At 41.1% G+C, this 24,872-nt stretch overlaps 1 protein-coding gene across 1 annotated transcript in view; it reads left to right on the forward strand.

The window, feature by feature from the left end:
- The window catches only part of LOC150103651 (uncharacterized), a 55,760-nt gene extending 41,795 nt beyond the window's left edge, over window positions 1–13,965 (forward strand). The window contains exon 2 of the mRNA XM_090397726.1: window positions 12,096–13,965. The gene's annotated coding sequence lies outside the window, so the exon portion shown is untranslated. The remainder of the gene's footprint in view (window positions 1–12,095) is intronic.
- Window positions 13,966–24,872: the final 10,907 nt, after the last annotated feature.

Raw genomic sequence — 24,872 nt, forward strand, 5'->3', positions numbered from 1 at the left:
AAGATTTCCGTTAAACCTCCTCGTGCTCCTTTGAAGTAATAATAATTCCGTCATCGCCCGAACTTTTCCACAGACGTCAGCCTTCTTTTGTTTCCGTTTCGGGCCCTGCTCGTGATGGTCCTCGGCTCGAGTGCTGCGGCAATATTTATGAACGGTGTCGGTTTGAGGATTCCTTAGGTCAGCTAATACTCCTCGTCGCCGCCCGCTCTTCGTTAAACGCCTCGGGTTCCCATCGTCAACTCTTCTGTGACAGCCTGTAAAATTGCTCCGCATGTCCGTCACTTCGTCTACGGGATCCCTCGGAAGACAGCCGTGTCAGACCGACTCCTCGTTGGAAATACGGGCGCGCGGATGTTTTTTCTCTCTTCGGTGCGATTCCCGAACGAACAATTACCTGTCCGAGACACGTGCTCCTCCGCAGTGCTCTCCCACTGCAGTCTTCGATTGTTTGTCAATCAAGAGGCGCCTCCCCATTTCCCCTGCAGAACGAAGAATGTCAGGGATCCCAACAACAACACCGCAATAAAGCGAAGTGCACCGAACACACTTCCTTGCTCGGTTAATGTCTTGAGCAAATGTGTCTTTCTGAATCCAAGAAAGTGCTCGCTTCTATTTCTAGAAGCATTCGTCGAAGGACACGCATATTTAATCTCGTCGTTCGAACGACAGTCGCCAACTTTCATAATGTTGAGAACAGATTTCGTTGGGCTGATGATGTTCGATGTTCCTTGTTAACAATTATTATTACTGCACAGTGCCGTACTTCTGGGACTGTCCTAGCTTAGACGTTTCTTCGTCTAAGAAGAATCATAGACGAGTCTCCTTCTGCCTGAATGATTTTACTCAATTTGACAAAATGGATCGATCATTTCAAATTTTGAAATGAGGTAAGAGACATCTCTCAGTTAAAAAAATGCAGACTGTATCAGGATTGTGCATTCAGAATGCATGCAAATTCTGATCGAAAATATCCGGACACCTGTTCATCCCAACTCTCACTCAAATATAAAAGGCATTAACACGGGTGATTCCAAGCTTGGTTGCAATAACAGCGTTCAGTTTTTTTTTTCTGGGAAGGCTTTCCACTGGAGTTTGCTGCTTTGACACGGCAATTCTCTTCTACTCTTCCAGGCGAGCATTAGTGAAGTCAGTCGCTGATCTGATTCGACTTGGTAGCAATCGGAGCTCTAATGCATCCCCCCAGGTGAATGTCGTGTTGATACGAGAAATGGCCTTCACTCTTGTTATAATGTTGGAAGTGCAGAACTGTAAGAATAGTGTAGAATGTCACGATAGACCACAGCGCTTAGATTCCCCATCTAGGGAATTAGGGAGCTCACCCAGAACCATGCAAAAACAGCCCCGGACCAGGAGCATTTTCCACCAAACTTCATACTTGGCACATCACATCGCAATCGGGCAGGTAGAGTTCTCGTCGCGTACACCAAGCTGATCATTCCAGACAAAGTCTTTCCATTCAAATCTCTCAATCATGTTTGTTTTTATGTCCATTCCAGAGTCCAATGGAGGTGAGCTTTACACCATTCCAGTCAACACTTGGCGTTGCCCTTGCGGATGTCTGGCTTGTGAGCGGCTTCACAACCATGGAAACTTATCTTCAGCTTCCGATGAACTGTTGTGGTGCTAGCATTGCTTGTAGAGACATTTCGAAACTCGGTGGCGAGTGTATCAACCGAGAAATATTTGTTCCACGCGCGCTTTAGCATTGACCGATCCCGTTCTGTCATTTTATGTAGCGTACCAGGTCGATTGTGCTCCAAGGCATTTGCACTTTACAATCACATCATTAGAGTGGATCGGGGCAGAAATTTGTCAAACTGATTTGTTGCGAAGGTGACATCCTGCATAGTGCAACGGCGAAAGTTACTGAGCTCTTCGGTACGACCCATTTTACTGTTCATATATTAGTCTGTGAAGACTCTGTGCTTCCCTTCATCCCTGTATTAGCAATGATTGTGATGTAGATAGCCATATTCATTACTACAAATCGGTTTCCGGATATTTTTGATAAGCTAGCGTGTATGTATTATACCTGTATACATATTCTGCGCGCTAGTATGTGTGTGTGTGTGTGTGTGTGTGTGTGTGTGTGTGAGAGAGAGAGAGAGAGAGAGAGAGAGAGAGAGAGAGATTTTTCACGTCAAAGTGGTGAGTTAGACGGACTCATAGCAAGTAGCAGAGGGTTCACCCTGCAGAACATGCAAACAGGTCAGAGCAACGCATGCCTCAGAGCTTTTTTGTTGTTTTTATTTGCTTAGGCCACAACCGCAATCAAAACAATCTAATTGAAATCTCTCAATCACGTTTGTTTTTATGTTTGGTTTTATTATTCATCTTAATGATAGACTTTTCTGTTCATTCTCAGCCTCTTATTTAGGAATCTCTGAAACCTTCACAGTCGTTTATTTCCAAAAGTCAAGACACAATTATATGATGACGGTTTGCTTTAAAAGTACTTTTCGGCTTAAACTTTCCACTTAAGTAATTTTTGGAGCTTCCTTCATTTGGGCTCACACAAAATCATAAGCATATACTTCCAATATTCAAAGTTGAGAACAATACAAGTTGACCCTTCAAGTGCCTTATGATATGACATCTCCCAATTAGAATAATCACCTCATTCGAACGACCCCTCTTCCAATGCGAATTAGGATTGACTGCATTACGAAAATGTGAAATTGGAAACACTTTTCAGAAGCACACTGAACGAGAACGAGGGGTAACCACGGCGTAAATGCTACTTCTCATAGTGCGATGGTCCATTGGCAGCGATCACTTTCTGTGTGCATATGCCGGTTCGGTGTAAAAACAGATCCCCAGTGTGTGCTACTTAATATCTGTGCTAAAAACTACACCTAAAATGTGCTCGGATGCACGAGTCGATTGTGGCGCACTTTAGTGTAAGAATAGCAACGTGTGATTTAGGAGAAAAGCGAGTTGAATTTTTTTGTTTCGTGCAGCTGAGAACAATCTGGGGTGATTTAATGAGCTCCAGCGATGCATGCGAAAGCATTAGCAGACATCGAGAAATAGATAGCGCGATGGGCTCTTTGGGCTACAGCCAAGCGCACATCCCACTTGGGTAACTCGATCCCTTGTCCCAAGGATCCCCGACCGTTAACCTACTGCTGGGTCAAAAGCTTCACCGCATTTCTTTCAGCTGCACTGCCAAAATGTGCTCTCCTTTCGCAGCTACCTCTTAACGATACATTACTAGACCCACGGAATACTTCCTACCGACAAACGCAGGGGGCAAAACAAGATGCAGAAATGAGCAGGTTTCGAATAAGTCTGCGTTAAACTCCAGAACTGTAATATGCTTGCAGCGAATATTGTAGAAATGACCGGTTGCACCTCTGCTGTAGTCTCTCTCATACTCTTCCCTGACTTATACTCACTCGATCACATGCTCTTCCCCGTTTTTCCTGAACCTCCTCGCTTCCTTTATCATTCACTTTCTCTCTATCTCTTTCTCTTCCTATTGCTTCTTTTATTATTCCTATATTACTTCCCTCCCTCTCTGATGCTGATGTGTTATTGCGACACAGCGGCTCCCCTATTAGACTGCACAGCAGTATTCCCTCTTTGCATGTTGGTATGTGACTTCACATTTCGTGCTTACTGATTTTCATCCTTGATGTACAAGCACACACGTAATAGAATTCTTCTGTTCTTTTCTGTGTATTCTTATAATTATTACCGAATGCCTTCGAAAATGTGTGCCTGTTCATAAGTGGCTGTTTTCTAAGTTAAAGTTGCTGTCTGTTGTGGCCTTGCAGAGGAATGGGAGCGAGTGATTGACGAGGCCATTGCGCAGTATATTTTATGAACAGACATCAAACTCCTTCCACCCTTCATACTGATTGCAGATGTTTCTAATTCCAGCTGTCTCTAGTTACACGTTCTGTCCTCGTTTGGTTAAATCGTACGGCTGGTCATTTGTGACCTTCTCCGGCAGATGATGACATCATTGGTCAGATACGTCGCTAAACACGTCCACTCGGCAGGACTGCGTGGACATCTCAAAATAAGTTACTTAGTGGTCTGTTCTCAGGCGATCGCTCCAAGTAGAGAACTTCATCTGCCTGCCCTCTCCTTTACCTAACGATTCTCTGCATATTCCTCGTATTTTATTAGTGCATTTTGTGTATTTCTTGTCCTCTATAAGATTGTTTATTACTTGGGAAATGCGGTTCTTGCTTTAACACATAAGAAGAGGCGAGTTTTCTTGCAGTCGGGTCTTCTGCAAGCCACGAATCCCAGCGCTTAATGTTGACTACTTCATCCCCGGAGATTAGGATTGCGAAGGTACTTTGATCTTAGAAAGGATGAAAAAGAAGGCACCATGGATGCTGATAGAATCACTTCATTTTAACCCTCCCCCCCTTAAGATGTATTTGATTGCGAGAATTTAATTGTAGCATTTCTCAGTTAGATCATCGTATTCGTAGGAAGCGCAAAGTGCCCTGGTTCAGCGATCCGTAAAGAACTCCTTGGATATGTGGGTGGGTGGAGAAGTGTATGCCCGGTATAAAGTCTCACATTTCTGTATTATATTTTACGATATTCTCTGGAATAAAACGAATACGTCATTCATTTCATTGCAGAATATTCATCAAAGGAATACTGCTTTCTCTCTCTCTCTCTCTCTCTCTCTCACACACACACACACACACACACACACACACACAGTTTGGGTATGAAATCGCTCTTACTTTGAACCGAACTAAATTCTGATGTGCACAAATGCATCGTATGTTAATTAGCGGTCATCGGGCCTTTAAGGTTTATTTTTCTTTCTCTCCGTGTACTAGAGTGATGGCACAATCTTACAAACAGCGGGTAAATGAAGAAACTCCGAATGCATTATAGGGTTACAACTTTTGGTGAGCGGAAGTCAGGTAAAAATAAATAGATAAAAACTGGGTGTCTAAACCTTAAACAAATTGAATGTAGTCGGCAGATTGTAATCGTTACAAGAAAATAATAAAACTAATTAATTAAATCGCAATTATAATCTAACGCAGGACGGTTCATATAATAAGTGCGGTCACAAAATTCGTTTCATTCAAAATTTATGATCAGGCATTTTAGACAAGGAATCTGAAAAGTACTACGAAGGGTCCATTTAATTACAATACTTTCAGCTTTTGTTACTTGCGGTGTTAATCGACTACGTTTAATATGCTATCAGCGTTATTATAACATTAAATAGCCAATATGGATACATTGGTTCAGAATGTATGTTCGGTCAGGGAGTTTTAGGGATATTATTATTATTATTATTATTATTATTATTACGGGCTACTCCAGGAGTCCTTAGACTCATCGAGGGAGGCCCTAAACATCATGTTCACACAACTGTTCAACATTCTCACAGTATCTATCATACCTTGCCTTGAACTCGCTCACTGTCATAGCACCCACAACAGACTCTGGCAGCTTATTCCACTCATTCACCACTTTCCAAGTAAAAAACCTAGCTCTAACACCCTTGCTAACCACACTCTTTCCCAGCTTCCATAGGTGTCCCCTAGTTCTCCCACCACCAGTCCTGATCTCAAAAATATCCTCTGAATTAATCCTATAGAATCCTTTTAGCAATTTGAATGTCTCAATCATATCTCCCCTCCTCCGCCTATCAACTAGTTTCTGCAACCCACAAATCTTCAACCTGTTCTCATATGGTTCATTCCATAGATATACAATGGTATCTCGCTAATCCGAAATAATAAAACCATGTTTGTTCGGATTAGAACGGGTTTAAGACACAAATAATCAGGTTTCAATGGTACATCGATTTAATTCTGTAAATAAATGAAGTTACTGATAGGGAAAAGCTACTGCACTGTATAATGTAAAACAAAAAATGATAAAAGTTTATTTTAGTAAAACATTTAGTTTGTATGTACCTGTATCTTTGGGGATTCTGATTTAATAAAATTGCATCGTTCAGTACGTAACTTGATTTGCGTAAAAAATATCACTTTCTTGTACACAACACAAAACAAGGTTTCACAAAATAACACACAAAAAAAAGTTTTTTATTTCTTTGTAAAAAAGTCACTGATTTTCTTTTGCTTCTTGGAAGCTAAACTTTTTTCGAATGCTTCTCCTCGGAGCTGCATCAGCAATCAAAATTTGTGGAATGGCGTGTCATTCCGCTTGGCCCATTCCATACGCATATTAAAACTGTCAACTGCCTCTTCATGTTTTGCTTTTTTTTTCTTCGAGTTCTTCATCGTCGTCTTCAAATTCATTCTGCCCCGTCATATTTATAATTTCCGCATCTGATTTGATTCCGAATTCACTTTCGGTTCTGCCCGTAATCCAATCCGTAACATCTGTTTGTGAAATTTCAACGTCTGGGTTTATATTTTTAACGAAAGTAGGCACGTTTTGAATTTCCTCTTTTTGTGTATATTTGGGATTCATGCCGACAATCCAGTACGTACTGTACAGCATGAAAATGCAAACGCGAACACACAATACATCAAAATAGGTGTAACCGTACAATCGACAGTATGAAAAAAAAATACTGCACTTCAATAATAAAAAAATAAATATTAAATTTTATTTAATAATAATAATTATTAAATAAAAATAACAGTACAAAAAATAATAATATGCAATAAACAAAACGTTTTTTCTTTTAAAGCGCAGTTCGGATTACTGGAGGGTTCGGACTAAAGAGGTTCGGATTAGCGAGATGTCACTGTGTTTAGAATTTCCTGTACGCTTTAGTTTCCGATTTATATTCACATCTCCACACTGACAGTCTCTACTTTCCCATGATGCTTTGCCAAATGCTTCGTCAGAGAGATGATTCACGTTATCGTATTGCCCGAACAAGTAGATACCCACTTTGTCAGTTCACTGCTTGCAGAAAGAAGCAATTGCGAATATTAATGTCGTTAATTACCTAGAAATTGTGATCGCCAATACAATCAGGTTGATACAACCGTGGATACCGTTCTGCGGGACAGCGGAGTGTTAAACTGGGAAGTAAAAGTCTGTTTTCTATTTAAAAAAGAGACTTTTATAAAAAGAATAAATGCACCGTCAGGTGGATGAGAGAAATCTTTTCTCCTTTAAAAAAATTCCTCTGCGGATCTGAAGCAGGAAAAGAAAAATTTAACATCTGCAGAATATTCGTGCGGTACTTCGGAAGAAGAGCACTGCACGGGATGCAAGATAAAGCAGCTTTCCGGTTATGTTCGACAAATACGTATCGTTTTCTTCTTTTCTACAATATATCTTCAATGAAGATCAATGTTGATGCTTTATGGGTTACCTCTCTCTCTCCATTGTGTGTGTGTGTGTGTGTGTGTGTGTGTGTGTGTGTGTGTGTGTGTGTGTGTGTGTGTGTGTGTGTGAATAAGAACCGTTATTGTTAATTTGCAGATTATTCATTCATTTGCTTACTACAGGTTTCAGTTTTCTTAGGTGCACACACGTGACACTGTTTGACAAAAAAGCGTTTTAATACCAATAATTTTTTATCGTCTAGATTTTTTAAGGAATCTTTCCTGAGAGAGCATGCATGCTCGCCATTTACAGTTTATTGGCCACGAGCTTCTCGTGTAGGTTGTTTTCTGCAGGGAAATTCATATTTCGACCCGCGTAAAAGAGCACGCGTGCTTAATGCCAAGTTGGACGGCGAGCAAAATTGTTGTCTGGTTTTTGAACATTCTGTTGGTTACACAAAACTATTGTGGCATTCCCAGTTTGGGTGATCACCACGCATGTGTGTGGAGATGGAGAGTTAAATTGCTGCCCATGGATGGCAGCATGCAAATTGTAAAGAACGTATTTGTTCTGCAAGAATATCAGGATGCTCGAACGAAACAATAGGGAAAATTAAACATCTTACAGTAAAGACAAAAACCAGAATTTATAAAGCAGTAATCAGGCCTATTATGGCATATAATGCAGAAACAAGACCAGATACTAGGAAAACAAGACAAATGTTAAACGCAGGTGAAATGAATATATTAAGAAAAATAGTAAATAAAACTAGATTAGATAAAATAAAAAAATCCAGATATAAGAAAACAGTGAGAAATACGAGCAATAAACAATTGGGTAGCAACCCGAAGAATAAAATGGATTGAACACGTGGAAAGAGGAAGTGAAGACAGAATAAGAAAACAAGTCTACAGTGGGAAATCCAAGAATAAGAGAAGAACAGGAAGACCTAGAAAAAGATTAAAAGATACCATTAAAGAAGATGAAGTCTTGGGCGCAACAGATACTTCATCTAATGCGTGAAGAAGAAGAAGAAGATATGCATAACATAATGAATGTCTTTACAGTCGTAGCACAACATTATAGAAATATCATTCGCTATTAATAACAATAATAATACAGAATGAGTTCATTATAAAAGAAATCAGTTGTTTTTAACTGATTTCTTTTATAATAATTAATAGTAGTTCCTTCAGCGAATGAGGACTTACCGCCCACGTCAATGCCACCACCCATCTTTATTCAATCGCAGTACAACAGTATATAGATTGTAAACCGACAGTATATTAGTAACTTGGTTGGTGGGATTTCTTATCTTTATTAATTTCGTATAAGTTTTGTATTTTATTCATATTCACATAATCCAGAAATCCCGCATTAGAGATCAAACACGAAGCTTTTCGGGCCACTTCAGGCTTCCAATACACGAGGCAGTGGCGTCGCATCGGACGATGAAATTCATCGAATATCTTCTAAGATATCATTCGTCACAACAACCCATCCGTGGTGGGTTGGAGAGCTAACCACTCGGCCAACCAGGCCTGCCTATATAAATAATCGAAAAGGCTTTTTTTTAGCATTGCATCCTCGTGGTGATCCTCGTGGTGATTCTCCCCGTTTTTCTCGTAAGATTTAGTTTCCGATCCTTAGTGCCTGGTTGGCTTGAGATCTGAAGAGACAAGTTTTTTGTTGGGTTTCAATGAGCGAATGATCTTTTTTTAAAAAAAAATATGAATAATCAGTCCAGGAATTCTTCACAAGAAGTCGTACTTTTCGAAGAACGGGTGAGGTGAAAATCTAGTTAGCGTTCGTTCAGGGAAGAAAATGGCAATTCGTTGGGAAGAAATGAAGAAGCGAAACCCGGTCCGATGGAGAAGCTTCGTTCCCAGCAGCAGCTGGACCTGTTAGTCCGGCTAATTAAAGACGTGTTGATCTCCGTAAAGAGGGATCGTGTTGCGTGTGACCGAAGCCAACAGAGCCGCTTGCTCGATGCCTGACTTTGCAGGACAATTTATTAGCGTAATCCCTCGAGGGGCGGAACACAGAGATGGTGCATGAGCAGCCCTACAAGGTTAAAAATAAACCGCGACTTCCCTTGTGGCTCTTCCTTTCAGCGAAAGCAGAAGAAATTAATCATCCCCTAAGTCCTTCTAAACACAACATCCAGGCCACTTGGCACTCTGCGCTGCTCCCTCGAGATTTCGCGTCCCCGGTTGTTTAGATCCCCCGCTCCCACCTACAGACGAAGGTTGAGTTTCTCTGTCTGCACCTCCATTTAACTCCCGTTCATAGCGAGGTCATCTGGCGAAGAGAAATAGCAGTCGAATCTGTCTTTCCCGTAAGTGGCGTCCGTTCTGTCCTTTTGGCCTCTAATTCAGCCGATAACACTTCGTCTCATCCTCCTCCTTCAAATACCGTGTGTGCATCGTCTACCTATGTGTACTCGGGTAATTGACCTTCACCCCCTTCCTCCTCATCAATCTCCCCCCGCTTCAGATTCCCTGTTATGTTCTGTCCAAGTGTGAGTTGCGACGAATCTCGTCTTTATTTTTCTGATGCGGAAACGTTTGAGATAAAAGCTGTTTCGCAGTGCACGCCTTTATTTTGGGAAGGATTCAAACGGTCCTGATGAAACCGTAATGACGCCAAGTGTTTTAGAGATCGGGATCTATTTACGTCTCTTTATAAGAGTGTCAGTCCATTTATCTGTCCTCTGACATCTTGGCTAATTCAAGTGCTGCGGTTTGGGGCACCAACAGGGAGGACACGCTTCCTCGTATTTACGATATTGTTCGTCTACCTACTGCAACACACTCAAGTAATCACAGCAACGACGTAGGTTTTATGAAGTGCTGTGATCACCACACTTTAAATATTTTAGTCTCTCTTTAATCCCCAAGAGTGAAAATTTTTATGCATACTTTCTCGAAACAGTTCTGGGCAGATCATTAAACCATAATTTTCAGCATTCAAATACACTTCGTACACTGGTGATATTCTCCATTAATAAGCCAGTGATGCAGTTCGCATGGCATGCTGAAAGAACTGATTTCGAATACCATCAAGAGTATGCAGATCTTTACACACACACACACACACACACGCGCGCGCGCGTACCGATTTCTTAGATGCTCAGCGACAAGCTTAACTACAACTCATGAGATCTGAAGCTCGTTCGCAAATGGAAGAGTCGTTGGAAAATTTAAAAATCCTGACGCGTTTGTTTCTCTTTGCATTTGTTCTGTTCACGTGTCTGTCTGCTGTGCGTTTGATGACACTCCTACACAGGATGATGATATCGGATTGCTTTCATTATGCTTCGATTCATGTCACACACACACACACACACACACACACACACACGAGATGTTGTTATTTATTATCGCAGTGAGGCAACTAAGACAACGAGGTGTATTCAACCTGATTTTTGGTGTTATCTCTATTGAAATTCGGGAACAAATCCCTTTGGATCCGTGCAGGAAAACCCACACTTTCCTTATGAGACTGACTTGCTGCCCTTCACTTGAAAGTCCCTCACAAAGAGTAACTTTGTGGGGATTCACGCTATCGCCAGAAAAATATCGCTGCTTATAAACGTACAGTTGTGCGAAATATCATAAATATTTCACACGTGATTATTGTTGTTGGTAAAAATGTTTCTGTTTGTAAATATAATATGATGTTGGTTGTCGTGTTTAATTCGTTGAACGCAGAACGGAGACGAGGTGCAGTTAAAGCGTACTAGACAGTAAAGAATGTGGTTCCTTTAAGAGAAGACCGGCGTGGATTAATGTGACGTCACAACACGTCAGCAAATAGTTGCAGTGCGGAAGTATTTTGATGTTCCTGACACACTGGCAGGGCTTCCTGAGATTTAGACGTCAGGGAATCTGCTCGTAACCACGGGCAACATTCTGACGGGTCGCCTAATATCAGCGAAAAAAAAACGTACTGTTGTAATGTGGAGTTTGAAATGTTGGACGTTTGCAGATCTCGTAGAACAAGTTTGCGAAGAATTCAGATAGATTTGATACGTTTTCTTCTTTCTTTGTATCCAAAGAGATCTACTAAGATAGTAGATTTCGATCCTTGTTGCTGTATATTTCATCCGAGACTTAGTGTAAGACCTCCTTCATTTCTGTAAAGCACGACTTCTGTTAGCGAGCTAATTTGTTAGGGAAACTTTGACTTGCATTACTAAACTCTGCGTTTGATAAAACAGTTTGGTTCGAGTCGAACATTTTCACTGCGATGATTGATTCCGATTAGGTATGCATGAGCGAGTACGTCACGGTTATGTACGTCATTAATTAATGAATCACGTGAGATATTTCAGCTCGTAGAGAAACTGAAATTGCTGAAGAATATGACAGAATGTCACCGCAATAATTTTTTTGTGGGAGGGGAGGGGGAAGAGTGCTAAAAATAACAAATTCTGTCAGTGTTCTAGTATTTAGAGTGAGAGAAGAAAACACACACCGACTTACGCATTCATATATCTGCTGTCTTACGAGTTAATTTGGCAGCGCAGATCGCCTACAAATGATTTGATGTCAATTGCAACGGACGAAATCTGCGATGATCCATTTTTCAGATGGCAAAAATAAATTTGCAAATTTAAAATAAAATAGAATCCATTTTAGACATCTTTCAAATGTCGAAAGTTTAATTTGGACATTAAAATTAGGCCTTTTTTAAATATGTTTATTAACTCATTTGTTTTTAATATTTTGCTTACATTTTTTTATTCAATTTCATATATTTACCATTCATACATTCATATGTATATTTGGTTAATCTTCTTTCTTTATTTTTTCCCCTTACAGCTCAGCGTAAAGATTCCAGACGGGGAACTGCATCGATATGCATCGGAAAATGTTCACTAAATAACTTCCTCGGATGAGCACCATGTACATTCTTGAAACTCCGAGACGTATGACGTCATTATAATTCTGCATATGCGCCTCTCGTGGCTGCTTCCAGAAACACTATCTGTTCAGTGCGATAAAGAAGAATTTGGTTTAAAAAAATAACAGTAAAAATAATAAATACTATCTTAGGCTTCTATTGAAAACGAAGACCGCAGATGGTTTCGTTTTTTTAACGAAAGGTTTGCTACGGCGTCAAAGGCAGCACTTAGAAACTGATTATGTTGTCTCTCCCCTTCTTCCATTTCAGAACAGTCGCCAGGTGTCTCTGATAGTCAGACACGGGAAATATTACAGCGCTTGAAGAGCGAGGTAAAAGGGCTTCTGTAGAGCTCACGAGAGACGTTTTTGAACCTCCTTTCAAGTTGTCCAGATGTAGTGAAAGAAATGCTTTCTTCTTCGTTAGTTCTGCAAACGGAACTGAAATTAATGCAGTAGTCTTAAGTCAAGTGGACGCTTCATTTCTGGATTTCACTCCAGAAGACTTCAACTCAACAGGGACAGCACTCGTAGATTGATCCTGAATTTCCTTACGATTCCTAGGTTTACTCAAAGACTTGCTCAGCCCAACCTTCCAACATGATTACTGCATTGCACAAAGATCTCAATGTACAATCCTATACGGATAAAAAGTCTGAATATCCCCATTTTCCCTTTATCACAACGTGCCAAATTGTTATTATCCCTAAAACATCCCCTCATTGTGGGATGAAAAAGAGGGTGCAATTTAGCAGTAGTATTTCTAGTCAGATTGGGGACAGCACCTGCTCTACTGTGTTAGAAACTAGAAATATTCTCGAGTCCCTTTTAGGCTTAGTTACAACCACTCACAACATGGTAGCTTCAGCATAGAAATGAAGTAGAAATGAGGTCTCGCCCTGCATTCAAATGATTGTATCATATTGATGAGTATTCACAGACTACAATAATGAAACATTTACAGGTGATGTCTTGCCTCCTGCACTCCCATAATTCTCCTTTTTCCCTAGGTAAGCGTTCCCTCCCAGAAACATTTAGAAGGTCACCCAGCAGAGAAAATATAGGTACTGTCCCTGTACATAGGCCCCTCCAGTTCGTTGTACATAAATCCCCTCTTTTCTGTAGTCCCATTATTGACCCTTTCAAATAGTCGCTTAGAAAAAAAAATCCACATTTGTAACCGGAGTTTGTAGATGCGGTCCCCCTCACTGAACAGGGTTGTGATCTTTACGACCACCAAAGAAGGGACTGAGGGAACAATACGGATAACTTTGCGCAATGCAAATGGTTCCTTGAGTCGATTACAGCGCCATCTACAGAATATTATAGATCTCTTAGGCACTAACGGAAGATTTCGCTCGTTGTTAAGTAGACAGCCTCCTTAATGATGCAGTGACAGACAGTAGAGTACTTAAATAATCCCGCGCAGCATAGTTGCTCTGTAAATGAGATGCGTGCGCCTTCTTAAGAGGTTGGCGAACAGAAGTTCTATTTCCTCTGAATCCCGGTGGTGAAAACGAAGAGAAGAGTAAGAACAGCCAACAATCGCGTGTTCTTTGAAGTCCCCTATTTTAGTGAAAAGGATGGCTTCGTTTCTTAGGGAAGCAAGGGTGTCTTCGTCTTGCGAGACCGACTGACGAAGTATTCCTGTACAGAATTCAACACTTGATGGAGTCGTATCCAGAGTTGTATCGCGACTTCAGGTGTGGGTGGGTTGCAGAACACTGTGCGATGGATAAAGGATGTAACCGGAAAGAAAGAAATGATTAAATATTTTGCAGTAATCACAGTTTGTGTCCTCTCTTTGTGACTATTCACACTTCGCTTTACACGTCGCTAACAGTTGTCCGAAAAAGTCTTCTTTTCGACTTAAACCTACCATTTTTGCAGTTGATATTCGCGGTGAAGTTTTTATAATAATAATAACAACCGTATAGTCAATACAGGATACAAATAATAAAGAAAATGTTAATAATCCAGTGTTTCTGTAGCTCAAGCTTGCCTTACCCAAGCGCTTAACAGACACAACACAAACCAAATGAACTGATTTAAGAAACATGGAATGTCGCATTCTTTTCGATGCTAACTTAGAAGCCTTCTTGCGATGAGAAAGTAGACGAAAGGCATCCTCACATGTTCGAGTTATTGTAGACACCTCCGACACATACTGGAAGATAAGCGTACATCACTGCGCATCGTCACTCTGTTCCCAAACGAGGCATTTTCAAACCTTTAGCCTTCACGACGACAATTTCGTGTCCATGATCAGCACCGCACCTGAAACAGCAGCCTCCCTTAACGATCTTCGAACGAAACGGATGCGACAAAAGACTTCAAGATTTGAAAAATGCCTACTTTGGGAACAAAGTGATCGTGCGAAGCGGTGTGCGCTTACCCTCCAGTAAGCAAGTTGTTTCGACTCTCCAGAGCGGATTACATTACGCACCCTCTCCTTAATTAATGAAAAATTAGGCCCTCCTCAGAAAGTCACAAGATTCAATTTGCAGATCAAAACGACTGTTCCTGAAATTGTTTCAAGTCCGAGACACACTCCGTGTGAGTATCGCAAAGGACTAGTCAGTCACGAAATTTCGATGCCCTCTGACTTGTCTTCAACCACTCTCGAAACACTAATTCCAGAGGGTCGTCAGCAACGGTCACAACCAAAATGCAATTTTCTTTGGTCTTCCTCATTGAATAGTTTTTTAAACTCCTGAATCGTCCTGTGCTGGGCTTCAGGAATGTTATCATCCACAGAATTAGTTGGGAAATATCGTTTATGAGTTCTGAGGGGGGGGGGGAGGAATTGGTTGTTGTTGTTAAATCAGTTTATTTGAATCTTAAAAATAAAAATAGTAACGCTTTAATAGCATCGAAGCTCTTACAACTGAAATGAAATTTCAGATAATATAATGTCGTATTAACTCATAACAACCTCACATTAACGGACAAATAAATCGTGAAATATTTGTTTAAAAAAATTCTTAATACAAAGAATTTGTTTAAAGACATATTTCACGATTTTACACTATAATAGTTGTTGTCCATCGACTCAGGTGATGAATATATGAAGAGGACAGAAGTGGTTAAATCTGCGAAGGAGAAATCTATGAAGGGGTTAGGAAGATGACAGGAGAAGACTGAGAAGACAACACGTGCACTTTCTCATTTTCTCCATTTTTGTGAAATGTGTTAATGTGAGTTCGTGCACCCAAATGAGTTTCGATCCACATTGCAAAAGCTGGTCTTTCTATTAGAAATAAGCCTCGCTATAATAATACCCGTTTAATACAGTGACGAGTTTGTTTTTAATGGAATTCAGTTAATTAAATGAACTCAAGACGTTCTTTAAGTGAATATTTATCTTTAATGGAATAGCTGATGTATTTTATGCATTCATTGGCCAAGTGGTTAGCGTACCCGCTCTCCAACTAACAGGGCGCGGGTTCGAATCCTGCCACGGGCATGGATATTTGTGATTGTCTTTAGGTGGGAGTTGAATGTCATCGCCCGCTTATTGGAGGCTGGAAAGAGTTCCACGTTTGATCTCTAGAGAGTATGAAAAAATAAATAAATAAACAATACAAAACGAAAATTAATAAAAAAAAATATTTTTAAGATTCCGTAGCACGCTTAGGCTAAAGTGATCAGGTATGTGTTACGTGATTAAAACAGTGAACAGATGTTTAGACGAGACTTCATTTCAGTAAGTGAAGATATTTTATGTACATCATGATGCGCGGTATTCGATATTCGGATTAAATAACTTAACATGTACAATAAAAAAAATAGCCTCGTGGTATTTTATTTGGAAAATATCCTTTACATTCTTGTCTCATGTAAGAAGGCAAGGTGATTGTCATGTCAGTCACACTGTGCATTTGCAGGACAGTTACTAAATCGGAGATCGACTGTGGTTTACGTCCATAAATGTGGTGGCGATAATAAGCTGTCGGGCAGAGAACATGAACTTGATCGACAGGAGACTGCACCAAAGGGTTGTGCGTTGATTCCTTCGTACCCACTGGATTCTCTCAAACAGGAGTGCAGGAGATCCATCGCTTAGTATTTTGCTCTAGAACATTACTCAATGAAATGAGAGATTCAGCGTGAGTCCACATATTCATTTCGTTTGCTTTCTTAAAATATAAACACATAAAGGCCGCTAACGACTTTTGTTCTTCAGAGAGAGAGAGAGAGAGAGAGAGAGAGAGAGAGAGAGAGAGAGAGAGAGTAGATGAGGCTGTTTAGTCCTAATTTTTGGAAACTGGAGGATAGCTGATCTCAGTCCTTATCCAATCACACCCACATAATTAGCCCCAAACTATCCGGGCTTTTAAACGAATCCGAGGAAGAGTAGTTCAGACAATTGACGCCATATCATAGTCTCTAACAGCGTATATTATTGTCTGAAATACTGTGAGTTCTGAGGCCAATCCTAGAACCCACAGTATTTGAAATCCGAGTTTCAGGAGTGGTGAAATCAAAGAAAGGCTTTGAATTAATGAAATTAAAAAGAAGAAATATTTTCCGTTTTCAAAATATTAGTGAAGAACATTCTTGCAACACTAAAACCTTCATTTCGATGGTCCTGTTATGAATTAGTGATGTCATTAATGCACAAGGAAATAAATAATTCCTCGGGCGAACAGATAAAATGTACAACATTTTTGTGCAGTGACGTTTTATATTCATCAGAGCAATTTAAGTGGTGGATAACTTTCTTCATCTGATGTGAGACCACCAGAGGGCGTAAGTGGCTTCGGAAAAGGTCTACGTTAGGCCTCCAGAGCAGGTTCCAAATTATGAATCCATTAACCCTTTCATGATAACCAAATAGGTTTACAACCTTTCGTAAGTAGAATTCACCTAAAAAAAAAAAAAAAGAAAGAAAAAATTAATTGAGGGCAGATTCCGACTTGTAGATTTGAGTTTCTTGTAGCCATTTGCAAACTAATCTTCTGCTTTCCGATGAATACACTCATCAACAGATTCCTTCATTTACCGTAATCACTTGTCTACAGGCAGCTCTGCTGTTGTACTATGGGTACTGCGCCCTCTCGTGTGTGGAAATGGCATAAAATCATAATTTTTTTTTCTAATTATTGTCATTGCAAATAGTACGATTTACGTCAAAACTGGAATAGTGCAATACATCTTTTAGTGTTGATATTAATAACACAATTAAATAGAATTCCATCCAGTCAGAACAAAGTAATGACTTCAATTCAAGGAGCCGAATTTTGTACTAAAAATTAGTCTAATTTAAATCAAAATTGACACACCTTGAACCAATAGCGCACTCAGAGTTTAATCTCGGGGTGGGGGGCTAGTTCAGTAGACGATTTGAGAATACACACTACGCATCGCATACGACTTATGAATGAGCATCTGCAATGATCGCTAATTCATAAGTATAGAAATAGAAGACATGACACAACATAAATTTAAAAAAAAAAAAAGAATTTTAATTAGAAGAAAGATTTTAGAAATTTTTCTAGTGTTTTTTTTCCCTTTTTCTTTGGGGAGCCAGGGTCCCTTGGCCACCCCTCTGGATGCGTCACTGCCTTGAACATCCGTCGAATGAAGACGAGCGAAGCAATGAACAGCCTAAACAAAACGTTGCTCGTTCTCTGAAGCACATCTGAAAAAAAATTGTATTTTAATTGGGGGGGGGGGGTGGATGAGGAATTCAAATGGATTGGTACAAAAAGACAAACAAAATAATGCACCTGTCTTTCGAAGATGAATACGAATTCATTTTATTACAAAGAAGCAAAACGTACAACTGTAATTTTTCAATCTCTTGACTGATTTTGATGAAATTTTAAATTTCATTAACTACATTCGGCTAGATCTACCACCCTTAGTTAACTGTAAAATGCTTCAATATATATCTGTACATCGATGGACTGTTCGTTATTCTCTTTCAACGTCACTTGTTTCAGGAGCAAGCAAAGATTATTCCCAATGGCTGCATGCGCCAATGATTTTAATTAACCGTCGTGGAGATGAGTGTTGCTCGCTTTTTGCTACCAGTAATTGCGGAGATATACATGTGGCTGCATTCGCACGCTTTTTTATGTGCGTGTCACCTATGAAAGGCTGTTAGCTTGTTGGTATGCTACGATTAATGTGGGTGGGCTAAGGATGAGAGAATCCAAAAATCCTACCTCGTACTTTCAAGCCACTTGAAGCGTCCAGCAAGCAACGCAGGGTGATGATTTCAACACCAAAAAACGGTGGGATTCGAATGGTGGGAGAGCGGTAGTGGTCACCAACAAGGTTGTATCGGTGGTATCGGCCAGACTGATTGGCTGAGTGGTTAGCGTATCCGCTCTCCAGCCAAAAGGCTGCGGGTTCGAATCCCGCCGTGAGCATGGCGTTGGTGCAGATGATGAAAGTAGTTGCGATTTGTTGTAGTTGGTGGAGTGAGTGGCGGAGACAGAGAGTTGTAGAGTAGGTATCCTTCCTCGACGAGTCTTTGGACTCTCTGGAGGTGTCACGTATAATAATAATAATTAACATTGATGAACTTTTCATATATTTTGATGACTAATGAATTCGCAAATCTCTGAAAGAGTGATTGGGCAGCAGCAGCTTGAAGAAATTTTAAACCACTTGTTGAAATGAGGGGAAAACGAAATCGCGCGATGAAGAACGTGTGGCTCGTTTTATTTATTTATTTCACGTGTGCATTGGGTACTTTGGGAAATAATCAGCGACAATTTTTTTTTCTTATTTCAAAGGTCTTAAGCAAGCTTTCACGTGCTTACTTGGATGGGACGTGCAGCTAGTGGGCCGAGGAGTTCTGTAGTTTGTCCAAGTGGACCGCTGCCAGAAAGGTATGCTACAGAGAACGAATAAAACCAAGAGTCCAGGAAATAACCGAATAAAGTTTCGATTCAGTGCATCTGCCTCACAATGCCTTTGGGATCGGAAGAATTTAAGACCGTTCGAAACGGGGCCATCCATCCAATTCCCGTCCATCTTTAGATGGGCTGAGTCTCATAATTTGGGGATTTAGGCAATTTAATGCAGCCCGCTTGCCATTTTCTGCTGCATCCCTCTTAGCAAGATTTTTTTTTTTTTTTTGCAGATGTGTTTGCACAGATAACTCACCTTTAACTGAAAAGTCCTTCTAATGAAAGGATTTTGTCTGCACTGAGCTCTGGAGGCTCCGGAAATTTATGGCGACACGAAAAATGTGAACATTTCCAAGAACTACGAGAAACATTAACTGAAAAATGCAGCGATAATTGTAATATTAATAATAAAATTAATATTAATATTAATAATATTAATATTAATTTTTTATTAAAATTGTAATATTAATACAGCTGAATTACGTTGTGAAAACATTTCAATAATACGTTTCTGTTAAGAGAGAGAGAGTTTCCTCTATTTCCTCCGATTCTTACTCTATATTGGCCTCTGTTGAAACGAGGGTTATCCACTTGAAGTAGCTGAGCAATATCATAATGTTTAAGTAATCTCTCGCTGACTGAAAGATGATCAAAACGTACTTTTAGATGGGGGAAAGAGAAAAAGAAAGAAAGAAAGGAATTGGAAACAGCAGTTCAACTATTAAAAACTCATCAGAGCAGAATCAGATTGGGAAAAAGGGAGAGGACGCGCTTTTCTACGGAAAGTGCTGCACGATAGGGGAATAGTCAACAGGACAGATGACCTTTAACGGAAGGTGGGGGTGGTCTGTTCAGCTGCCGTTTTATTCAGAACAGAGCGAATATTTGTGTTTCCTAATTTAAGTGCGGTTGGCGATCGCCTCATTGCACGGACGGAGTGCGGAATGAAGAAATCTGCCCCAAAACGAGTTCGGAATATTTTTGCGGCATCATGACGAAGCAGAATTCCCTCCGAACTTCCAGCGGGTGGCACGATACGGCCTCGTAGCTTTCCCCTCATCGTATTCGGAGCCATGAACGCCTTCATGATTTTGAGAATTCCTCCGAGTTAAACAATCGTTTACCCACCCCCTTCTTTTCTCGGTCACGCAGCGCGGGGTCGGGACTGACTCTTGCCATTTACGCAGAGGTTTACAGGAAACTGGAATGGAAATGACTGACGCTCGTCGGTTTCTTTCGGAGCCTCGAGCGAACGATCGACCCGAATTTTGTAGGAATTCGAACAAGAAATGAACACTTTCGTTCCCCCAAAGAGGATTTCGCAGTGCTGAAAGAGCATCTTCACTGTGAGCAGCCAAAAACACACCGAAGTAGTCTGAGCATATTTCGTTGTTGACAACGTAAAGTATTCTGAACGCCAGCTGGTGTGAATGTGTGTGCTTTTTGCAGAATACTGTACGTATATGTGTGTGTGTGTGTGCGTTTCCACATATATATGTAGTATATTTCTCTGCGGAAGAGGGTGTACTTCGACTAGAAAGACAAAAGAGTTTTTATTGCGTTTTCAAACCCAGATGGTAGAGAACAGGATGCTGTTGGCCTCTTCAAAAAGATGGCAGGGATGAAAGAAGGGAAGGAGCATTTGGTGAAGCATCTCCAAAGCTTGACTGAAGAAATACCAGCAGAAACTCAAAGAGAGCGAATGACAAAAGAAAAATCATCAGGGAGGCAGTTTTAGTGTCCGAAATGCTCTCTGATGGACAGCAGGAAAGAGGGTAGAGGTTTTTGAGGCATTTCTCTCTCTCAACATGATTACATACACACACACATCTGCATTTGCAGAAAATACCACATCAGAAAACTACGCACTCAGTTATGCAATTCAAGTAAGACAAGAAATATATTTATTAATAATAAGTTTACTTGTCAGGCTTTTGAGTCATACTCGAATGTGATGAGTAAAGGTGTGGGCGCTTCTCCCAATCTTTCCACGTGGTTTATGTCGTTAGACATAAATTCCAATTGTTGCCGCGCACAAATTCAGCAGACGAATCCAAACGGAAATCAACGAGCAGTCTAGAAGCTTCCAGTGATTACAAAAGCTTCCGGTTAATAGATTTTTTTTTAATTTGGAGAGAGAGATGAAGTGAGAGTCGAATGGTACAGAGTAACAATGACTTAGCGACCTCTGCACTCCATCTGTCTTTTGTCATCCGTTTATAGAAGGGTTGGATGTGGACTAATTTCTAGGCTGCAGGATACATGCCCGTAGAATTGAAAATGTACAAACGAGTACAGTGCGAAAGTAGATTATGGAGCAGATTTGTTTGTTTGGTTTATTTTGGATTTACGCTCGTAGAAACTCAGGCTGTGAGGCCAGGGTAGCGTCTGTTAATTTCGGATGCTCTTTTGGCCAGTTTGTTTCGCAAGATGAAAAAACCTTTCACCTCCGGGTTACACCGGCGAACTTAGCTTCTGTCGAAAACCTCTTGATAAAGGTTGTTTGCCTCGTAGACGGACCCAGGTCTTACCAACTAAAACGCCATCGTCGATACGGACTGAGGCTCCAATCGTGAGCAAAGAATTTTAACTGTTCTCTCACCAGAGAAAGATTATGGAAGAGACTGGGTGAAGTATTGCGGCACTGAAAGAATAGGAGAAGACTTCCCTTGCGTTCGAGAGGGTGTACGATACTTGAAGTTCAGTTTACTATTTTAGCGCTGCAGGCGACAAGGATGCTCTGAAATCGCGACCTCTGGAGGAGAATCAGGGGCGTCATCCATTCAGTGATGAAGAAAGCTGCAAAGGTTTGGTGGTTTCAAAGTCTGCTTGTGGTTTGCGCTACCCTGTATTAATGCTCCGAAAAGGTCCAACTGCGTATTGGATGGGGGAAGATGTTCACCGCCCCCAAAAGCATATTCACTAAGATAACATTTAAAGGCATCTGCGTTCCCTTGGTATGAGTAGTGATTCGATAAAAAAAAGGGCTTCGAAGTAATGCTTTAGATGGAAAGATAAATAAAATTGAACTCCCCAGTCAACGAACATTTGAATAATTCTTTTCTTACTGTGCAAGAGCTAATTCTGAAAATCTTATGCAAGCATCAGTGTGGTGTGCTTCCTCTTCAATTTCGAAGTAAGACCATTCCTTCCTGGATGTTCCAACTGTTTTAGGCAATCCGCATTATCCGTTGGTTGCCATGGAAGCATCATTGACGACGGTATCGCTCTAATCTAAAATATCTAAACGTCACTGGCCGTATATTAAGACAATTACGGACTCCTCCTTACCTTATAATATTATGAGTGTGGTTAAAGTGGCCCAGTGAGATTGAAAGAGTGGCCGAATATTGACTGAAAGTGAATTTGGAAATTCTAAAAATATGGAAGTAATAAAAGGCCAGAGGGAGGTAGCAACACTGTTGTGGTGCAGCACCAAAACAATGAAGGAAAATGCGGACAAGACTCAAATATGTTGTCACAAATGGCCTTTTGGGGAAACGAGTTGCCTGCTGAGCAGAATAGAGCGAGACAATTAAACTTGGTAACGAGAATACAGAAACGAATCCTGTCAGAAGGATGTTGAGCCAGCTGCACCAGGAGTTGCCTTCTTACCGAAACCACTCTCTGCATTCAAATCGTATTATTTTAGAAATTCTATAGAATAAGAAGAAAAATTTCCCAGAATGCCAAGACTGTTACGGAGTTTACGTAACGTTTATTCATCTCCTCATGAAATGTGAAGTTTCGTTAATCGAGTTGGTTACTGGACGCGAAATTATAAAGAAAATATAATAACATGAGTCATCTTATTAGCATTTCTTAAAGCGTTGTTACCAAACTCTTTCACGAGGAGCGGTCCACGTGATCTGTGCAAACATCGGCAAAGCCTCTTTGGGCACCTCGAAACTTTCTTGTTCATTTCGGTGTCGCCCGTCGGTAAGGTGCAGCACAGACGAATGCATATCTCAGTCCATTTGCGATAATGATTCTCGGGGGGGGGGGGGGATCTCGAGTTGCAGACTGGCCGAGGGAACACAGCGCCCTCGCGACTCCACGGCTGCAAGCGTACGAACATTAAACATGGAATGACTTCGGTTTTATTGACCGCAGCTGCGTGCAGAACTGCTCGTGTCACGTGCATCCACTCCAGAGGAACTGTGACATCAAAGAATGCGTTGAATGATGTCACAAAGCCACGTGATTGTAATATAACGCTAGAAACACTTTTTGGTCGTCGTTCGGGGGAGGAAGCGAGACAATTAAACTGCAATCACTTTGAATTTCTGAAACTACAACTCCCTCTGACGGTAAGATGATCAGGTGGCGTAGTGACGACACCGCCGCGGGGTTATGAATGGAAACAACACCCCGAGATGCTGTCTCCTTTTCATGCGGATCTTCAGAGACTCATCAGAAGCGAACACCTCTTTCCCCCCCCCCCCTGTATTACATATTTAGCGGAGTTCATCCCTCTGGAAGTGGAGCGATTAGCAGCGCGGGTGAGTTCCAGATGGGTTTTTCTTCCCTGAGTGAGTCCGCCCTGCTCGAGACTGCAGCGTCAGCAATCCTCACTCTGACGTTTTATTTGATCGAATGTAAAACTTTCATGGCAACGATTTCGAATTTTATGAGTGCCGGGAGAGGTCGGGGATGTGTTGGTCGTTAATGTCTCGTTTACCGACAGTCCGCATGGTAATTTTGCTAAATTGGTGTGTCGAGTAGCGAAGAAACATCGCGGACAGCGGATCGATAATCTCATTAAACCAATCAATTACGAGCACCACGTCCGGGGCACTTCCCATGTCTACACTGCCTCGCCGAAAGTCAGAGCGCTGTTCGTTTTAAGTCTCGTTACCTGGTCGGAGCACAATGACGTCACGGAATACTTCCTATCCCCCCTCGAAAGCACTTCGGTGTACCCACAATGTCGAGGGCAGCAGGGAGTATTGGGGAGAGGGGAAGAACTGTTCGCACGTGAACTTTAACTTGCATTCACGACTAAAGAATGCTCCGTAGCGAGGGAGCCAGACTTACAAAAACAGTCAATTAAACCATCCGCAGACTTCCAGTGACCTCGAGAATAGAGTCTATCCTCTTGCCCACAATCGGTTTGTGTCCATCGAAATCTCATTGTATTCCCAAAACGGTGTTTCGTCCGTTACGTGAAAGGAACGCTGTTTTAGCACGTGCGAAGGCATACATCGAGTGGCCCCCTGACGTAATGCAGGTTTGATGGAGTGTGTGCAGCGAGCGAGAGAGAAACAGCCGCAGCCGTGCCCGTCCATACGTCGACCACTTAAAGTGTCGTTAGGGCTGTCACAAGTCCCAAGGTCGCTGACCCTAGAAGCCATTCGAGACTGGGGGTCACTTCGTCGCGCGAGATTGAGAAATGAATTCATTTCCGGGGTGTTTTCGACAGACACGTTTTTTAGGGGACCGTCACAATGCACACACGATGAATGTTCCCCACGTCCCTATACACCGGCATCGAAGGCTTTTCATTGCACTTGACCCTCACCTTGAATTCCGAGCTTTTAACGAAGATGGATCCATAGAATTTTTTTTTCTTTCTGTGTAAAAAATAAAGTAAAGACGTGGACACTCTGTCGTAAGCATATTCGTCTAATTAAATACGGGGGAAATTGGACCCAACTCAAACAATCAAAAGCAAATAATGTGACTCCACATTGGACCAACAGATGAAGCTTGAAGTCTAATGAAGTTTGACACGACCAACGTCATCCCTTTATATTTACGGAAAAGGAAATACAATTCAATATTTGAAATGAGTTAACGCGCGCGTTCTACTCACAAAAAACTTCCCATT

The sequence above is a fragment of the Typopeltis vanoorti genome, chromosome 9 (assembly GCF_054136105.1).
Source record: "Typopeltis vanoorti isolate ZY-2024b chromosome 9, IOZ_Tvanoo_1.0, whole genome shotgun sequence".
Taxonomy (NCBI): Eukaryota; Metazoa; Arthropoda; class Arachnida; order Uropygi; family Thelyphonidae; genus Typopeltis; species Typopeltis vanoorti.